Raw genomic sequence first — 19,584 nt, 5'->3', positions numbered from 1 at the left:
ATAGTTTACCTGTGACTTTTAATGTACTTAAATATGTAAATTTAAAACACAGTATAATTTAAGCTTAAGTACACATGTCAAATCACCAAACTGTTTAAAAAAGCAAATACACTGAAGTAGTAGCTGACATCATAAACAGTTTGCCGATAGTGCTCACAGTGAACTTAGCAGCTTTTATTGGGCTGTTGTGTTCAATATGTAGTTATAAAATGAAAATTATTCAGAAGCAATGACTGAGGGAGCATTTTAAGAAGAAAGGACCAATATTGATAGAAATGTAGAGTAAGAAAATTAATTTCTTAGAAATATGCTAATAAAAAGGTACTAGCTGTGAGACGTGGAAACTCAAGTATAGAAACTGAGATGAGTGAGCAGCAAAATTATGAAGAGATAAAACCTTATGAATGGAAAGGAACTTCTTGATATAGTGAATGTAAGTCTCAGAGAGGCAAAAAACCTCAAGGACATTCATGCAACAAGTGATGAAAGCTAATGAGAGTTAAGATTTGCTAAGTATTAATAACTTCTGGTCATGTGTTCTATCATCTCATGCTGCTCTTTTAGATAGATCAATGATTTGTATATGAAATTTATATCCTATCTCATTTACAATGCCAAATCTTACTTGAACCTAAAAATTGGTTCAATTTAGTGGCTGGATTTTGGTGTATTTTAAATAAAAACAGTCTTACATTCCCCTTTGTTGATTTACAGCTCTGACACAAGGGAAGAATTTCTTGTTAGACAATAGTGATTGTTGAGCTGAGCATAGCATCATTAATTTCTTGAAAAGTAAGTTAAAAACACCAGTCAGAGTCTTGAGATTTCTGTAAAAATAAAATTTTGATGAGAATGTGATATAAAAGAGACCTGGATACAAAGTATCCAACCTTATTAGCTATATTGCCATGGGATAGCCTTTTTTTTTTTTTAAGACGGAGTCCCACTCTTGTCGCCCAGACTGGAGTGCAGTGGTGCGATCTCGGCTCACCACAACCTCTGCCTGCCTCAAGGCGATTCTCCTGCCTCAGCCTCCCGAGTAGCAGGGACTAAAGGCGTGTGCCACCACACCTGGTTAATTTTTTTTGTATTTTTAGTAGAGATGGGGTTTCACCACGTTAGCCAGGATGGTTTCAATCTCCTGACCTCATGATTCACCCGCCTCGGCCTCCCAAAGTGATGAGATTACAGGCATGAGCTATCCCCTGCTGGGATAGCTATTTTAATCTCCTTGTGCCTCTCGGTTCCTTCCTTACAATGGGCATGATAATATTTACATTTTGAAAATTGAGATTTTATATATTCCAAAACCTAATGTAATGCCTTTTACATACTTAGTACTCAACAAATGTCAGTTTTCATTGCTGTGTGCCCCCAGCATTATACAATGAAATCGTTCCATTATCATAATGTAGGAAAATATTTTTCAGACATACATACATTGTATGTATACAATATTTTCAATATTTACAATAATGTATACAGTATTCAATATAAAATACTGAAATATTTTTCAGATAGACATACATTGATTTAAGTCAGCGCTTCTCAAAGTTGGTAACATGTAGCACTGAGAGTACATGATGCAAAGTCATAGAATAAATATAGCATGTCTTCTTAGAGCATGAATTTTTAAGATTAAGCATGAGAAGTTTAGAATAGTGGAGTATTTTGAGTTTCTGCTTTCTTATACCTGGGGATATATGTTCCCTTTCAGCCTTTTTATTAGGATATTTTGTCGAGAAGGGAAGTTTCAGTGGAAAAGTTTGAGAAGCCCTGATTTTAGAAAGTATGGGACTAAACATTATATTATATCATCTATCACAATATCTGGAATATTATTTTTGGGACCATATCTGCCTCCATATTTAATGCTCTTTAAGTATTAATGAGTTATGAATTGACCATTTCTTAAATTTGACAGTGTGGCTTTTCTGAAGTTGCTGATTTATAAAAAAATATTAAATAAGCCTAATGCCTGTTCAATCTATATAGCAGTGATGGGAAAAATTAGGACCCTTAACTGGAAATGTGTTTGATTTTCAGTTTTTTTACTAATTATCTGTGATTGATGAAAATATCTTTGTCACTATACACACACATATATATTTGTTCATCATTCATGTATAGACAGTGTTTCTCTTAATTATTATTGCTGGAGTTTAAAAAAAATCTTGTATATTCTATATGTATTCTTTGTTTATTGCTTCATTTTGTATATGAAGATATAACCTGAGGTCACTGATCAGATGTAACTAGAAATTATACTTGCTTTGTTATCACAAAAATGACTTGAAGATTAATGATTTAGTTCCTTGAAGAAAGTTATGTAAATTATGCAGATATTTACTGAATATCTACTACTTGCAGAACACTTATTAAGCACTGTGCTAGGGTATCTATATTAAAAAAAACAGAGTTTGTCAAAATATGGCAATATTGTATATTCAGCAAATATTTTGCCTTTAGAGATTCAGCAGTCTGTTCCTTAGTTTGGTTAGTCCTTAAGGTGGAAAAATGCTCAATTTTATATTGCTGCTAGAGTTAAAATAAATAGCATTGTAATGAGAACACTAGTCTACCTTCTCTAAATTTTATGATAAACTGTCAGAAAATAAGTATAGATACTAAATCTAGACTTTTTCAAAGAAGAATCAAGTAATTGTGAAGTGGTGGAATTGAGGAATATCTAATAGAACAATTGGGTTTGGATCTTCTAGATTGTGAAGGATGGATAGAATCCAGGTAGGTGAGCAGGAGGAAGGCAGCATTCCAAGAAAAATAGCAAAATAGGCCAGGCGAAGTGGCTCGCGCCTGTAATCCCAACACTTTGGGAGGCCAAGGTGGTCAGATTGCTTGAGCTTAGGAGTTTGAGATCAGCTTGGGTAACGTGGCAAAAACCTGTCTCTACAAAAAATACAAAAATTAGCCAGGCATGATGGCATGTGCCTGTACTCCCATCTACTCGAGAGGCTGAGGCAGGAGGATTGCTCGAGTATGGGATATCAAGGCTGGAGTGAGCAGTGAGTACACCACAGCGCTCCAGCCAGCTCAAAAGAGTGAGATTCTGTCTCAAAAAGAAATAGCAAAATAAAAATTTATGTTGAAAAATCAGTATGAATTATTCAAGAGCAGTGAAAAGATCTGTTGTGTTGAGTCTGAAGATCAAGGCAAAGATGAAAAGGAAGGAGGAAGCAAGATCCAAGAAAGCCCAGAATGCTAGGAAGTTCTTTGGTATTAATTCACAGCCTTTCCAGGTGCCAGGCATTGTGTAAGATGTTCACAAATATCACATTAAAAATGGAGAAAGACAGTGTATTAGTTCATTTTCACATGTTAATACAGACATACCTGAGACTGGGCAATTTATAAAGAAAAAGAGGTTTAATGCACTTATGGTTCCACATGGCTGGGGAGGCCTCACAGTCATGGCAGAAGGCGAAGGAGGAGCAAAGTCACGTCTTACATGGCAACAGGCAAGAGAGCGTGTGCAGGGCAATTGGGCCTTTATAAAACCATCAGAACTCGTGAGACTTACTCACTATCATGAGAACAGCACAGGAAAAACCTGCCCCCTGGTGATTCAGTTACCTCCTAATGGTCCCTCCCATGACACATGGGGATTATGGGACCTGCAATTCAAGATGAGATTTGGGTGGGGAGACACCCAAACCGTATCAGATATAAACCTCTTTTAAAGGCTGTAACTCTTTAAGGATACACAGGGCTTTTGTGGCTAGGTCATGAATCCAGGTGACTTAAAAACCTGTGTACCTCCATCTCCCACTCCTTCTGAAAAAGAACCTGTACTTTTTTTTTTTTTTACTATTGCGCCAAGCTGCTGGCTTTATATATATTTGCTTACCCATGAAAATATCTTTTATGTTATATATACACATGTATATTTCTTCATCATGTAAAAACATTGTTTTTCTTAATTATTGAATTCTGGAATTTAAAAAAATCTTGAATATTCTATATCCTGTTATCCTTTATCTTTTGTTTTTTTTTTTTTTTGAGATGGAGTCTTGCTCTGTCGCCCAGGCTGGAGTGCAGTGGTGAGATCTTGGCTCACTACAAGCTCCACCTCCCGGGTTCACACCATTCTCCTGCCTCAGCCTCCCGAGTAGCTGGGACTACAGGGGCCCGCCACCGCGCCGGGCTATATTTTTTTTTGTATTTTTAGTAGAGACGGGGTTTTACCATGGTCTGGATCTCCTGACCTTATGATCCGCCTGCCTCGGCCTCCCAAAGTGCTGGGATTACAGGCGTGAGCCATCACGCCCAGCTTATCCTTTATCTTTTTTTTTTTTTTTTTTTTTGAGAGGGAGTCTCGCTCTGTCGCCCAGGCTGGAGTGCAGTGGCCGGATCTCCCAGGCTGGAGTGCAGCTCACTGCAAGCTCCGCCTCCTGGGTTTACACCATTCTCCTGCCTCAGCCTCCCGAGTAGCTGGGACTACAGGCGCCTGTCACATCGCCCGGCTAGTTTTTTTGTATTTTTTAGTAGAGACGGGGTTTCACAGTGTTAGCCAGGATGGTCTCGATCTCCTGACCTTGTGATCCGCCCGTCTCAGCCTCCCAAAGTGCTGGGATTACAGGCTTGAGCCACCACGCCCGGCCAGAAATGATCTTATAAAGAAGTAACCTTTTGTTAGAGAAATGAGGAAATCAAAACTGCATGTGGGTTTCTTTAGGGCTTTTCTAATAGATCTTCACTCAAGGTGCTCTCTGTACATAACCATTCTGCAAGAACTTTTCAGTTACTTCTCAATCCAATGAAATTATTTAAAAAATCAAATAATCTTATTTCATTCTAGAGGCTTTTAAAACTGGGGTTCCAGGAAATAATTAAGTCCTAATGTCCCAAGAAATCTATTGTATACATTGACTTAACTTCTGCATATAGAATAGTGCTACTTTTGTACCACCCTTGGAAAAATTCAATAAATGGTTACTCTGTGCTTTAGATGAGGAACCACAGTTGAGAAATCAGTAATATCATTTGTTGTTTTTTTAAAACTGCACAATCCTGAGAATATTGGCAACTGGTGAAATGTTCTATTACCATACTGTTCTAATAATATAACAAAAACTTTGTTCTAAATTGTGTTTGGGTATGAAACACCTAGTACACTGCCTATTTATGCTTGAATAAGCCAAAATACCCAGGCTTCTGTATAGTTCCCAGTTGAGTCAGGATGTAACATAGGTTGCTTACTGCCTCAATTTAGAGAGTATCATGGCTTGGTTACAGCAGTCTGTTAATTCGCTGGACTTTTGACTAGTAAACTATCATTGTACCTTTTTTTCTGCATGCTGTGGCTGGATATGGCTACTTAAAAGACAGTTTATTTCAGTCTACTTCTCAAAAAAGAGCTATTACTTTCCATTTACTGAAATAGGCATTCCAGAATCTTTGGGGTCTGATCCCAAACTACTTGCACTCTTATCTTTCAGTTTCTGCTTTACAAATTTATTGCAGTCAAATGCTTGATCATATCCCAAAAACAGTTCTTGGATTTTCTTATTTCCAGTGCATTTCACCATATCTTCCATTCCCACTTGATGAAACCCATTTGTTCTGGGACACCATACCTGCCTCAAAGTTTTCTTGATAATTCTATTCGGAAAGTAATTATTCCTTTATGTCCATGGTAAGGACCCAAACAATGACTATTTACCTCCTTTTACTTTTAGTACCATCCAAATCATGAATACCTCACTAGAACATACTACATTCTAATAGAGCTATTTATAATCAACATATCTTTTCATAAATTATAAGCTTCTGGAAACAGGGACAATGATTCTTCTTGTCAGTGAAATAGAGAGGATATCACCACTAATTTCACAGGATTATTGTGAGGATTTGGTGCCTGGAGCTTAGAGGGAACTCATAGCTGAGGCAACTCTTGGTTCTCTCCTTCTTTCTACTTTATATCCCCCAGAACACCAACAGCGTTGTGTACTTACTTAAGAACAATTTAATGTATGCTTCATAAATTTTTGCCCTGTATCCCTTTAATGTGTATGATGAGCAAATAGGGCTTAGAATTTAATAGGAGTTAATTATATAACAGTTACTCTTTTTTTGTCACCTTCTTTTATGTTCTTAGGTTCTTACTGTCATTTATTGGTCCAAGTGTCTGCTTATCATGTTCCAGATTATCATTTATTCCCAACTATGTTTGCTTTTTAATCAACTTTTTATATGAAATTTGCATACATAAAAATTATGAGAATAGTACAATCAGCATCATGTATATTCTCCTCCTAGGTTGTCCAGTTAATAGTTTGCTATATATATTCATCTTCATCTACTCTACCATTTTTTCTATACACACACACACACACACACAAATACACATACAAGTGTGTGTATACATGCACACATTTTTCTTTTTTGTTGTTGAACCATTTAAAAATAAGTTGCAGACAACATGGCACACATACCACAATAGTTTGGCATGGATCTTTTAAAAATAACATTCTTCTACATAATCAAAATATTATATACAAAATATTAGTAATTCCATAATAATAATCTAATATCCAGTCAATATTCAATTTTACCAAGTTGTCAGAAGAAAACTGTTTATCTTTTTTTCCCCCAAACCAGAATTCAGTCAAGATCTGTGCAGTACACTTGGTTATATCTCTTCAGTTTCTTGTAATAACTCTGCCTATTTCTAAAAACCTCTTGTCATTTATACTTTGAAGAGTCTCGGCCAGGAATGGTGGCTCACGCCTGTAATCCCAACACTTTGGGAGGCTGAGATAGGAGGATGGCTGTGTAGCCCAGGAGTTCAAGACCAGCCTGGGCAACATAAGACCTTGTTTCTGCAAAAAAATACAGAAAAATTAGCCAGGAGTGGTGATGTGTGCCTGTGATCTCAGCTACCCAAGAGGCTGAGGCAGGAGGATCACTTGCATCCAGAAGCTTGAGATTGCAGCGAGTGACAATCATGCCACTGCACTCCAGCCTGGGCGTCAGAGCAAGACTCTGTCTCAAAAAAAAAAAAAAAAAAGAAAGCCTAGTTTTTTTTAGCCTTTAAAATATCCTGCATTCTGCATTTGCCTGGTTGTTTCCTTGAGGTATCGTTGAACCTTTTCCTGTATTCTCTGTTTTTGCCATAGATGGACATTGAGTCTAAAGGCTTTATCAGACTCAAGTTAAACATTTTTTTCTAGGTGAGGCTGGGGACCATTATATGCTCCCAATTGATGCAATATGATATCTGGTCTTACCACCAGCTAATGCTGAGTTTGAACCCTTGCTTTAGATGGCAGTTGCAAGCTTTCTTCTTCATGATAAAATGGTTTCCCCTTTGCAGTTCGTAAGTAATATGTGGGGTGTTGGAACTGGGTGATTATTCTGTTATCCAGTGAGCTTTAACTTAATGGCTTTATCATCCATTTATGATTCTTGCCTAAATCAATTATATTTATAATGGGGTTTGTGAAACAGTGATTATCTAATTCTAGTATTCCGTCTACACTTATTGACTGATATTCTTTTTTTATTATTATTATTATACTTGAATTCTAGGGTACATGTGAACAACGTGCAGGTTTGTTACGTGTGTATACATGTGCCATGTTGGTGTGCTGCACCCATTAACTCATCTTTTACATTAGGTATATCTCCTAATGCTTTCCCTCACCCCTCCCCCCACTCCACAACAGGCCCTGGTGTGTGATGTTCCCCTTCCTGTGTCCAAGTGTTCTCACTGTTCAATTCCCACCTATGAGTGAGAACATGTGGTGTTTGGTTTTCTGTTCTTGTGATAGTTTGCTGAGAATGATGGTTTCCAGCTACATCCATGTCCCTACTAAGGACAAGAACTAAGGTGTATATGTGCCACATTTTCTTAATCCAGTCTGTCATTGATGGACATTTGGATTGGTTCCAAGTCTTTGCTATTGTGAATAGTGCTGCAATAAACATACGAGTGCATATGTCTTTAGAGCAGCATGATTTATAATCCTTTGGGTATATACCCAATAATTGGATGACTGTGTCAAATGGTATTTCTAGTTCTAGATCCTTGAGGAATCGCCACACTGTTTTCCACAATGGTTGAACTAGTTTACAGTCCCACCAACAGTGTGAAAGTGTTTCTATTTCTCCACGTCCTCTCCAGCACCTGTTGTTTCCTGACTTTTTAATGATCGCCATTCTAACTGGTGTGAGATGGTATCTGGTTGTGGTTTTGATTTGCATTTCTCTCATGGCTAGTGATGATGAGCATTTTTTCATGTGTCTGTTGGCTGCATAAATGTCTTCTTTTGAGAAGTGTCTATTCATATCCTTTGCCCACTTTTTGATGGGGTGGTTTTTTTCTTGTAAATTTGTTTGAGCTCTTTGTACGTTCTGGATATTAGCCCTTTGTCAGATGAGTAGATGGCAAAAATGTTCTCCCATTTTGTAGGTTGCCTGTTCACTCTGATGGTAGTTTCTTTTGCTGTGCAGAAGCTCTTTAATTTAATTAGATCCCATTTGTCAATTTTGGCTTTTGTTGCCATTGCTTTTGGTGTTTTAGATATGAAGTCCTTGCCCATGCCTATGTCCTGAATGGTGTTGCCTAGGTTTTCTTCTAGGGTTTTTATGGTTTTAGGTCTAACATTTAAGTCTCTAATCCATCTTGAATTAATCTGTGTATAAGGTGTAAGGAAGGGATCCAGTTTCAGCTTTCTACATATGGCTAGCCAGTTTTCCCAGCACCATTTATTAAAAAGGGAATCCTTTCCACCTTTCCTTGTTTTTGTCAGGTTTGTCAAAGATCAGATGGTTGTAGATGTGTGGTATTATTTCTGAGGGCTCTGTTCTGTTCTATTGGTGTATATCTCTGTTTTGGTACTAGTACCATGCTGTTTTGGTTACTGTAGCCTTGTAGTATAGTTTGAAGTCAGGTAGCGTGATGCCTCCAGCTTTGTTCTTTTGACTTAGGACTGTCTTGGCAATGCAGGCTCTTTTTTGGTTCCATATGAACTTTAAAGTAGTGTTTTCCAATTCTGTGAAGAAACTCATTGGTAGCTTAATGGGGATGGCATTGAATCTATAAATTACCTTGGGCAGTATGGCCATTTTCACGATATTGATTCTTCCTATCCATGAGCTTGGAATGTTCTTCCATTCGTTTGTGTCCTCTTTTATTTCATTGAGCAGTGAGTGGTTTGTAGTTCTCCTTGAAGAGGTCCTTCATATCCCTTGTAAGTTGAATTCCTAGGTACTTTATTCTCTTTGAAGCAGTTGTGAATGGGAATTCACTCATGATTTGGCTCTCTGTCTGTTATTGGTGTGTAAGAATGCTAGTGACTTTTGCACATTGATTTTGTATCCTGAGACTTTGCTGAAGTTTCTTATCAGCTTAAGGAGATTTTGGGCCGAGATGATGGGGTTTTCTAAATATACGATCATGTTATCTGCAAACAGGGACAATTTGACTTCCTCTTTTCCTAATTGAATACCCTTTATTTCTTTCTCGTGCCTGATGGCTCTGGCCAGAACTTCCAACACTATGTTGAATAGGAGTGGTGAGAGAGGGCATCCCTGTCTTGTGCCAGTTTTCAAGGGGAATGCTTCCAGTTTTTGCCCATTCAGTATGATATTGACTGTGGGTTTGTCATAAATAGCTCTTATTATTTTGAGATATGTTCCATCAGTACCGAATTTATTGAGAGCTTTTATCATGAAGGGCTGTTGAATTTTGTCAAAGGCCTTTTCTGCATCTATTGAGATAATCATGTGATTTTTGTCTTTGGTTCTGTTGATATGCTGGATTACGTTTATTGATTTGCGTATGTTGAACCAGGCTTGCATCCCAGGGGTGAAACCCACTTGATCATGGTGCATAAACTTTTTGATGTGCTGCTGGATTCGGTTTGCCAGTATTTTATTGAGGATTTTTGCATTGATGTTCCTCAGGGATATTGGTCTAAAATTCTTTCTTTGTTGTGTCTCTGCCAGGCTTTGGTATCAGGATGATGTTGGCCTCATAAAATGAGTTAGGGAGGATTCCCTCTTTTTCTATCGCTTGGAATAGTTTCAGAAGGAATGGTACCAGCTGCTCCTTATACCTCTGGTAGAATTTGGCTGTGAATCTGTCTGGTCCTGGACTTTTTTTGGTTGGTAGGCTATTAATTATTGCCTCAATTTTAGAGTCTGTTATTGGTGTATTCAGGGATTCAACTTCTTCGTGGTTTAGTCTTGGGAGGGTGTATGTGTCCAGGAATTTATCCATTTCTTCTAGGTTTTCTAGTTTATTTGCATAGAGGTGTGTATAGTATTCTCTGATGGTAGTTTGTATTTTTGTGGGGTCAGTGGTGATATCCCCTTTATCATTTTTTATTGCATCTGTTTGATTCTTCTCTCTTTTCTTCTTCATTAGTCTTGCTAGCTAGCGGTCTATCCATTTTGTTGATCTTTTCAAAAAAAACCAGGTCCTGGATTCATTGATTTTTTTTTTTTTTTTTGAAGGGTTTTTTGTGTCTTTATCTCCTTCCCTTCTGCTCTGATCTTAGTTATTTCTCGCCTTCTGCTAGCTTTTGATTGTGTTTGCTCTTGCTTCTCTAGTTTTTTTAATTGTGATGTTAGGGTGTCAATTTTAGATCTTTCCTGCTTTCTCTTGTGGGCATTTAGTGCTATAAATTTCCCTTTACATACTGCTTTAAATGTGCCCCAGATATTCTGGTATGTTGTATCTTTGTTCTCATTGGTTTCAAAGAACATCTTTATTTCTGCCTTCATTTTGTTATATACCCAGTAGTCATTCAGGAACAGGTTGTTCAGTTTCCATGTAGTTGAGCGGTTTTGAGTGAGTTTCTTAATCCTGAGTTCTAGTTTGATTGCACTGTGGTCTGAGAGAGAGTTTGTTATAATTTCTGTTCTTTTACATTTGCTGAGGAGTTCTTTACTTCTAACTATGTGGTCAGTTTTGGAATAAGTGCGATGTGGTGCTGAGAAGAATGTATATTCTGTTGATTTGGGGTGGAGAGTTCTGTAGATGTCTATTAGGTCTGCTTGGTGCAGAGTTGAGTTCAATTCCTGGATATTCTTGTTAACTTTCTGTCTTGTTGATCTGTCTAATGTTGACAGTGGGGTGTTAAAGTCTCCCATTATTATTGTATGGGAGTCTAAGTCTCTTTGTAAGTCTCTAAGGACTTGCTTTATGAATCTAGGTGCTCCTGTATTGGGTGCATATATATTTAGGATAGTTAGCTCTTCTCGTTGAATTGATTCCTTTACCATTATGTAATGGCCTTCTCTGTCTCTTTTGATCTTTGTTGGTTTAAAGTCTGTTTTGTCAGAGACTAGGTTTGCAACCCTTGCCTTTTTTTGTTTTCCACTTGCTTGGTAGATCTTCCTCCATCCCTGTATTTTGAGCCTATGTGTGTCTCTGCACATGAGATGGGTCTCCTGAATACAGCACACTGATGGGTCTTGACTCTTTGTCCAATTTGCCAGCCTGTGTCTTTTAATTGGAGCATTTAGCCCATTTACATTTAAGGTTAATATTGTTATGTGTGAACTTGATCCTGTCATTGTGATGTTATTTTGCTCTCTAGTTGATGCAGTTTCTTCCTAGCATTGATGGTCTTTACATTTTGGCATGTTTTTGCAGTGGCTGGTACCAGTTATTCCTTTCCATGTTTAGTGCTTCCTTCAGGATCTCTTGTAGGGCAGGCCTGGTGGTGACAAAATCTCTCAGCATTTGCTTGTCTGTAAAGGATTTTATTTCTCTTTCATTTATGAAACTTAGTTTGGCTGGATATGAAATTCTGGGTTGAATATTCTTTTCTTTAAGAATGTTGAATATTGGCCCCCACTCTCTTCTGGCTTGTAGAGTTTCTGCCGAGAGATCTGCTGTTAGTCTGATGGGCTTCCCTTTGTGGGTAACCTGACCTTTCTCTCTGGCTGCCCTTAACATTTTTTCCTTCATTTCACCTTTGGTGAATCTGGCAATTATGTGTCTTGGAGTTGCTCTTCTCAAGGAATATCTTTGTGGCGTTCTCTGTATTTCCTGAATTTGAATGTTGGCCTGCCTTGCTAGGTTGGGAAAGTTCTCCCGGATAATATCCTGCAGAGTGTTTTCCAACTTGGTTCCATTCTCCCTGTCACTTTCAGACGTCACCAATCAGACATAGATTTGGTCTTTGCACATAGTCTCATATTTCTTGGAGACTTTGTTCATTTCTTTTCACTCATTTTTCTCTAAACTTCTCTTCTCGCTTCATTTCATTCATTTGATCTTCAATCACTGATACCCTTTCTTCCAGTTCATCGAGTCGGTTACTGAAGCTTGTGCATTTGTCACGTAGTTCTCATGTCATGGTTTTCATCTTTATCAGTTCGTTTACAGACTTCTCTGCATTATTCTAGTTAGCCATTCATCAAATCTTTTTTCAAGGTTTTTAGTTTCTTTGTGCTGGGTTTGTAATTCCTCCTTTAGCTCAGAGAAGTTTGATTGTGTGAAGTCTTCTTCTCTCAACTCGTCAATTCTCTCAATTCTCCGTCCAGCTGTGTTCTGTTGCTGGCAAGGAGCTGCATTCCTTTGGAGTGGGAGAGGCACTCTGATTTTTAGAATTTCCAGCTTTTCTGTACTGCTTTTTCCCCATCTTTGTGGTTTTATCTACCTTTGGTCTTTGATGATGGTGATGTACAGATGGGGTTTTGGTGTGGATGTCCTTTCTGTTTGTTATTTTTCCTTCTAAGAGGACCCTCTGCTGCGGGTCTGCTGGAGTTTGCTCGACCCTGTTTGCCTAGTTAGCAGCAGCGGAGGCTGCAGAACAGTGAATATTGCTGAACAGCAAATGTTGCTGTCTGATTGTTCCTCTGGAAGCTTCGTCTCAGAGGTGTACCTGGCCGTGTGAGGTGTGAGGTGTCAGTCTGCCCCTAGTGGGGGATGTCTCCCAGTTAGGCTACTCGGGAGTCAGGGACCCAATTGAGCAGACAATCTGTCCGTTCTCAGATCTCAAACTCCGTGCTGGGAAAACCACTACTGTCTTCAAAGCTGTCAGACAGCAACATTAAATCTGTCTTTTGTTTGGCTATGCCATGTCCCCAGAGGTGGAGTCTATAGTGGCAGGCAGGTCTCCTTGAGCTTCGGTGGGCTCTACCCAGTTAGAGCTTCCTGGCCAATTTGTTTACCTACTTAAGCCTCAGCAATGGCGGGTGCCCCTCCCTCAGCCTCACTGCAACCTTGCAGTTAGATCTCAGACTGCTGTGCTAGCAATGAGGGAGGTTCTGTAGGCTTGGGACCCTCCAAGCCAGGCACGGGATATAATCTCCTGGTGTGCCATTTGCTAAGACCCTTGGAAAAGCGCAGTATTAGGGTGGGAGTGACACGATTTTTCCGGTGTTGTGTGTCTCGGTTTCCCTTGGCTAGGATAGGGAATTCCCTTCCCCCTTGTGCTTCCCAGGTGAGGCGATGCCTCGCCCTGCTTCGGCTCTTGCTTGTTGGGCTGCCCCCACTGTCCTGCCCTCACTGTCTGACACATCCCAGTGAGATGAACCCAGTACCTCAGTTGGAAATGCAGAAGTCACCCATCTTCTGTGTTGCTTACGCTGGGAGCTGGAGGCTGGAGCTGTTCCTATTCGGCCATCTTGGCATGGATCCTGGCTGATATTCTTCTATAAAGGACATTTGTCTCTTTAGTCTCTCCATTCCTGGATATTTATTCAATGTTTTATTATCGTTTATAGTCACTAAGAATCTCTTGCTTCCTGACACAAAAAGACGATCCATTCTTGCTTTATATTTTCCCTGTCCCGTGCCTAGAGTCAGCCATTTTTCTGGCACGTTGCTCCCTTTAATGGTGAATTGTATTTTGAATGCAAACCCTGGGCACTGGGTATGCTCATGCTTACTGGGGTATCACTGCTTCTAGGCCTTTTCAGTGGATCTAGTGATGAAATAGATGAAAAAATCATGAGTTTATATCAATGTTTATAGGTTTGTGATTACAGTACCAATATTATTACTGACCGTAAACCTACCTAGGCAAGTTCAAGATTTCCTTACAATTCTTTTTTTTAACATACAGAAATTATGAAAATTTTCCAACATACAGAAAAAATGAAAGAATTATACAGTGAATACCCATATACCTACCACTAAGGTTCTACAACTAATATTTGTTTTATTCCTCTGTCCAATCCATTTTATTTTATTTTATTTTTAAATTTTTTTAGAGCTAGGGTCTCACTGTGTCTCCCAGGCCAGAGTGCAGTGACACAATGATAGCTTGCTCTAGCCTCAAACTTCTGGGTTCAAGTGATCTTCCTGCCTCAGCCTCTCAAGTAACTAAAACTAGAGGTTCATGCTACCCTACCCAGCTAATTTATTTTTTGTGTCTCAGCTTGCTTAGTTATTTATTTTGTAGAGACAGGGTCTTGCTATGTTGCCCAGGCTTATCTTGAACTCCTGGCCTCAAGCAGTCCTCCCACCCCAACCTCCCAAAACACTGGAATTACAGGCATGAGCCACCATGTTCAGCCTAATCTATTTTATTTCTTTATGACACAATTTAAAATAAGATCTTTGCAGTTCTTTGTGTGTGTATATGTATATGTACACATGTATGTACATCCCTGTAGATATAAGGTAGAGAGTATTCAAAAATTACTTGATTATATTACTTTGTTCTCACAATGCTATAAAGGACTACCTGAGATCGGGTAATTTAAGAAGAAAAGAGGTTTAATTGACTCACAGTTCTGCAGGCTATGCAGGAAGCATGGCTTGGAGGCCTCAGGAAACTTACAATCATGGCAAAAGGTTCAAGGGGAAGCAAGCACTTCCTTCACATGGCCACAGGAGAGCGAGTGAACTAATGGGGAAATGCTACACACTTTTAAACAACCAGATCTCATGAGTACTCACTATCACGAGAATAGCAAGGGGGAAATCCGCCCCTATGATCCAATCACCTCCCACCAGGTCTCTTCCCCAACACTGGGGATTACAGCTTAACATGAGATTTGGGTGGGACACAGAGCCAAACCATATCAATGAACTTTTTCTTCCGGTCTTCTTATTAAATCATAAACAGACTTATTTGTTTCTGTTTGCTTTTTTTCTCTTTGAATTAATTACATTTTTTGGATAGATAGTGTTTCTGTGTGCTCCTTCCCAGTTTCCAATTAGTAGCTCTTGCCATGATTCCCACCCCAAGAAGCCACTATTCTGACTTGTTTTTCCACTGTAGGTTAATTTTGCCTGTTCTGGAACTTAGTATAAATAGAACTATACAGTGGAGGTTTCTTTCTTTCAACATAATGCTTTTGAGATTCATCATGTGTCAATTATTTTTTTTTCCACTGTATCACTTTTTCCAGTGTTGACTCTTCAAATTTCTGTATAGTTTTGGTTGCTTGCCAGTCACTTCAGGTAGATGTTTTTTAAATTTTTTATTGTTTTCTGTGGGAAGATTTCTCCAGCGTGAGCTACTCTGCCATTACCAAAAGAGAAATTTTAATTGATTAAAATTGCTTTTTAATCAAATAAATTTTTATTTTTTCTACTTTATGGAACATCTTGAGGTTTTCTTTATGACTTAATATGGTCTATTTTCATGAGTGTTGCATTGGCTTTTGAAGTTACATTTCTTTTTTTAAGAGTGTAATGTTAGTCAAAGGTGTTTGAAAGATCTGTGTTAATGACTATGTTAGCTTTTCGATAACCTTCCTTATTTTTTGACCAGTTGAACCGTCTTGTACTGAAACAGATAGGTTAAGATTTTTTATTGTTAAGGCTTAATTGTCTTCATCCTTGTATCTTCTGCACATTATGCTTTAGGAAGATGCTTTGTAACATTTGGTACATTCGGTACTTGTGATATATTCATCGTTAGTTGCAGCCTTTTGCATTATAAAGTGTCCTTCTGTTGTTGTCTCAGGTAGTGTTTTTGAACCTGAATTTTACCTTGCCTGGTAACAAAATCACATCCCCTGTTTTCTTATTTGTATTTGTTTCATATATCTTTGTCCATCTCTTTATTTTTAGCCTTTCTGACTCACCTTTGAAGACTTGTTTCTTGTATTCATCCTAGAGTTAGGTTTTATATTATGAGCCAATCTGGAAATCCTTTTAGTGGAAAATTAAGACATTTTATATTTGCTGATATAACTGATATATCTGATTTCAGCTACTGTAATATTCTTTTATATTATGTTAACTTTGTATATTATAATTACAGTCTTTTACTATGTGGTCTGTTTTCTTTGTTTTAAATTTTGGAAGCATTTTATAAGTCATAGTAGTTACTATAATTTTATATAAAAGACTTTATATATACTGATAACTATATAATGCCCTTAGTTCTTATAAGTTTTTTATATGTATTGCCCTTAGTTCCATGAGCCAACTAAACCTCTTCTTAAGTTACTCAGCCTTAGGTATTTCTTTGTAGCAATGCAAGAATGGCCTAACACAGGTTTTGCTATTTTGATTTTTTGTTTTAAGTAATATCTTTTTTTTCCAGTTACTATCTGTGTCAAGATCAATGAGCTTATTGTATTTCCCCCTACTCCACTTTTTTTCAAGTTTTGTTTTTTCTTCTTTGGTGGAATGGATAATATTTACATAGTAATCTTATAGTCGTATCTTCACCTTTGTTTTAGTCTTTGATATGCACTTAAGTAGGTATAATTTTCACTTCTTGTTCTTCCATTGTACTTTCCAAAATCATCTCTTTTGGAAGAAGCTCATCAGCTAGAAGATTCTTCCACATGAGTACAGTTTTCTTCACTTTCTTGTATGTTTAAAGTGTTTTTCTTTAGTGTTTCTACTTTTAGGGTGAGTTTGCCAGTTATAAATTCCTTAGCCAACACATTCTTTCCTTGAGTTTTGTGAAGACTTTGCTCCATTGTTGTCTTGTTATTGAGAAATCTAATCTTTCATTTTCTTTCCTTTGTAAATGAGTTTGACTTTTTGCCTGGAGACTGAAAGTACTTTTCTTTATCTTAAAGTCTGATTATTTTACTGGAATGTGTGTAAGGCTGACCATTTGGCACATTTTGGGACTCTTGATATGTGGATTGTTCTTTTTTATTTTCAGAACGTCTTTCTGAATTATACAGAAATATTCTTTCTATCTCATTATTTTGTTTTTCCTATTTAAGAATTCTGATTACATATAAGTTGAATCTTCTTTGCCTGTCTTCTATGTCTATCACTTTCTGATCTTTTTTAATACCGTATTTCATTTTTGTTCTTTTGATTCTTTTCATTCCCATTTACTATGTCCCTTTGTGTACTTTTGCTTCTATATATTTGTCCTTGGACACCTTACATTTTAATGTTCATTTCAAAAATGATTTTATTTTTCCAGTTTCTCTGCTTGTTCTTTCCTCTCATTCTCTCCTCTCTTTGCATATCTGCCTGTTGTTTTTTCTTTCCTAGTCTCAAATTTTGGGTTTTAGGTTCCTGGTTTCTTTCATATTTGCAATAATTTGTATAAATGCACTTAATTCATTTTGGAGTATTGTGTTAACGGTTTTTGTTACTTTTCATATTTGTTGGAGGTGGAGTTGGTAGAGTAGTTTAATCAAATGAAGAGTTTTGATTATCTACTTTTATTTATAGTAGGTTTCTATGGGTAATTGGAGTCTATTTTTGTCCGTAAGGAAATATGTAGGATTTTTCTGAGCCAAGTGATTAGGAGTCAGGAGTCAGGACCCCTTATCCTTAAGGGGTATGTTCCATCATCCTTCCTGGATTCCTGAAACCACAGATAATACTAAGCCCTATGTACATTATGTTTTTTTCCTACACATACACACCTATGATAGTTTAATTTGCAGATTAGGCACAGTACGAGATGAACAACAATAACTAATAATAAAATAGAACAATTATAACAATATACTATAATAAAAGCTATGCAAATGTGTTCTCTCTTTCAGAATATCTGATTTACCCTTTTTGTGATGATGTGAGATGATAAACTGCTTTTGTGATGAGTTTAAATGAGATAAATGTCATAGGCATTGTGGTATAGCATTAGGCTACTATGGACCTTGAGCACAAGCACTGTGATACCTTGGGAGTTAGTCTGATAATCTAGACGGCAGTTAAGTGACTAATGACCAGGTGATGGATACAGCATGGATACACTGGACAAAGGCATGATTCACATCCCATAGGGCAGCGTGAGGTTTCATTACACTACTCAGAATGGTGTGCAGTTTAAAATTTATGAATTGTTAGGCCAGGCACAGTGGCTTATGACTGTAATCCCAGCCCTTTGGGAGGCTGAGGTTGGTGGATCACTTGAGCCCAGGCGTTCGAGACCAGCTTGGGCAACATCGTAAAACCCTGTCTCTACCAAATAACATAAACATTAGCTGGGCATGGTGGCGTGTGCCTCTAGTCCCAGCTACTCAGGAGGCTGAGGTGGCAGGATTGCTTGAATCTGGGAGGTGGAGGTTGCAGTGAGCTGAGATTACGCCACTGCACTCCAACCTGGGCAACAGAGTGAGACCCTGTCTCAAAAATAAATAAATAAAAATAATAAAACTTATGAATTATTTATTTCTGGAATTTTTCATTCCGTATTTTCAGACTGCAGTTTACTCTGGATAACTGAAACCATGTAAAGCAAAACCATGGCTGGGGGAGAATACTGCATTTGGTTTCTTAGTTCAAGAATGTTTTTTATTATTGGAACTGTGAAGAGTGGTTTCCTTAATAAATGATGTCTTTTGGGATGCTGGTTGGTTAATATTCTGTTCTTTGATACTAATGTGTTTCTTGGGATTTTAAACTTCATCTACTTTCTTCCTTTTTCTTCGTAGCCAAGGCTCCAAAGGACGCCTCTCTCATTCTTGTGTTGCTCACAAGACTTAACTTTTGAACCAAAGTACTTTTGGAGCCCTTTCTTTTACCTCTCCAGGAACCAGTACTGTGGTATCCACTAGGTCTTAGACCCATTCACTCTTCTTCTAGGGGAAATCCTAAGTTGATATTGCTTGTGGTTTGCAATGCCCACTTCACTCTTATATGCAAGGCCTCTACTAGCTGGTTTTGATGGTTTCAGATATTAGTTTCCCCATTTACTGTAAATTAAAATTCGTAGAAGTCTCTGTTTTCTAGTTATGCTGTTGGTGTTGACTGTAGGTCATTTTATTTGCTTTCCTTGTTGATCTCAAGGCTTTTGTAGAATGTATGAAATAAATCTGATTTAGATGGCTACTCCTGTTTTACAGGAACTGGTAAGTCATTCTCTGATCACTTTAACTAATGGCTTACTGCCTCTTCTATGTGAGCCCCAACCTAAATACTGAGGCCAAAAATATAAATACTCAGAAAGTAGTCCTTGTATTTATGTAACATTTTGAAGAATGACATAGGATACATTTAAAATATTAATTCATTTAGTAGCTCGGTGAGATAGTGAATCTTTTCCCCATTTTACAAATAAAGATGCTGAGGCTAAAAGGTTAATAGCAACCCACTTATATAATTAGTTAACAATGAGTAAAATCCAATGCTAAGTATCCATGTCTACTGCCTGCTCCATCAATGACCATATCCTTATTTCATTTAATAGTCCCTAAACATTCATTGAGTTCTTTAGAATG

The 19,584-nt window shown here is 37.8% G+C and overlaps 1 protein-coding gene across 1 annotated transcript in view; it reads left to right on the top strand.

The window, feature by feature from the left end:
- The window catches only part of LOC111537964 (rhotekin-2-like), a 35,425-nt gene that overhangs the window by 6,369 nt on the left and 9,472 nt on the right, over positions 1–19,584 (top strand). The window lies entirely within an intron of this gene.

The sequence above is a fragment of the Piliocolobus tephrosceles genome, chromosome 9, assembly GCF_002776525.5.
Source record: "Piliocolobus tephrosceles isolate RC106 chromosome 9, ASM277652v3, whole genome shotgun sequence".
Classification (NCBI taxonomy): Eukaryota; Metazoa; Chordata; class Mammalia; order Primates; family Cercopithecidae; genus Piliocolobus; species Piliocolobus tephrosceles.
This window is presented reverse-complemented; position numbering and strand designations above follow the sequence as displayed.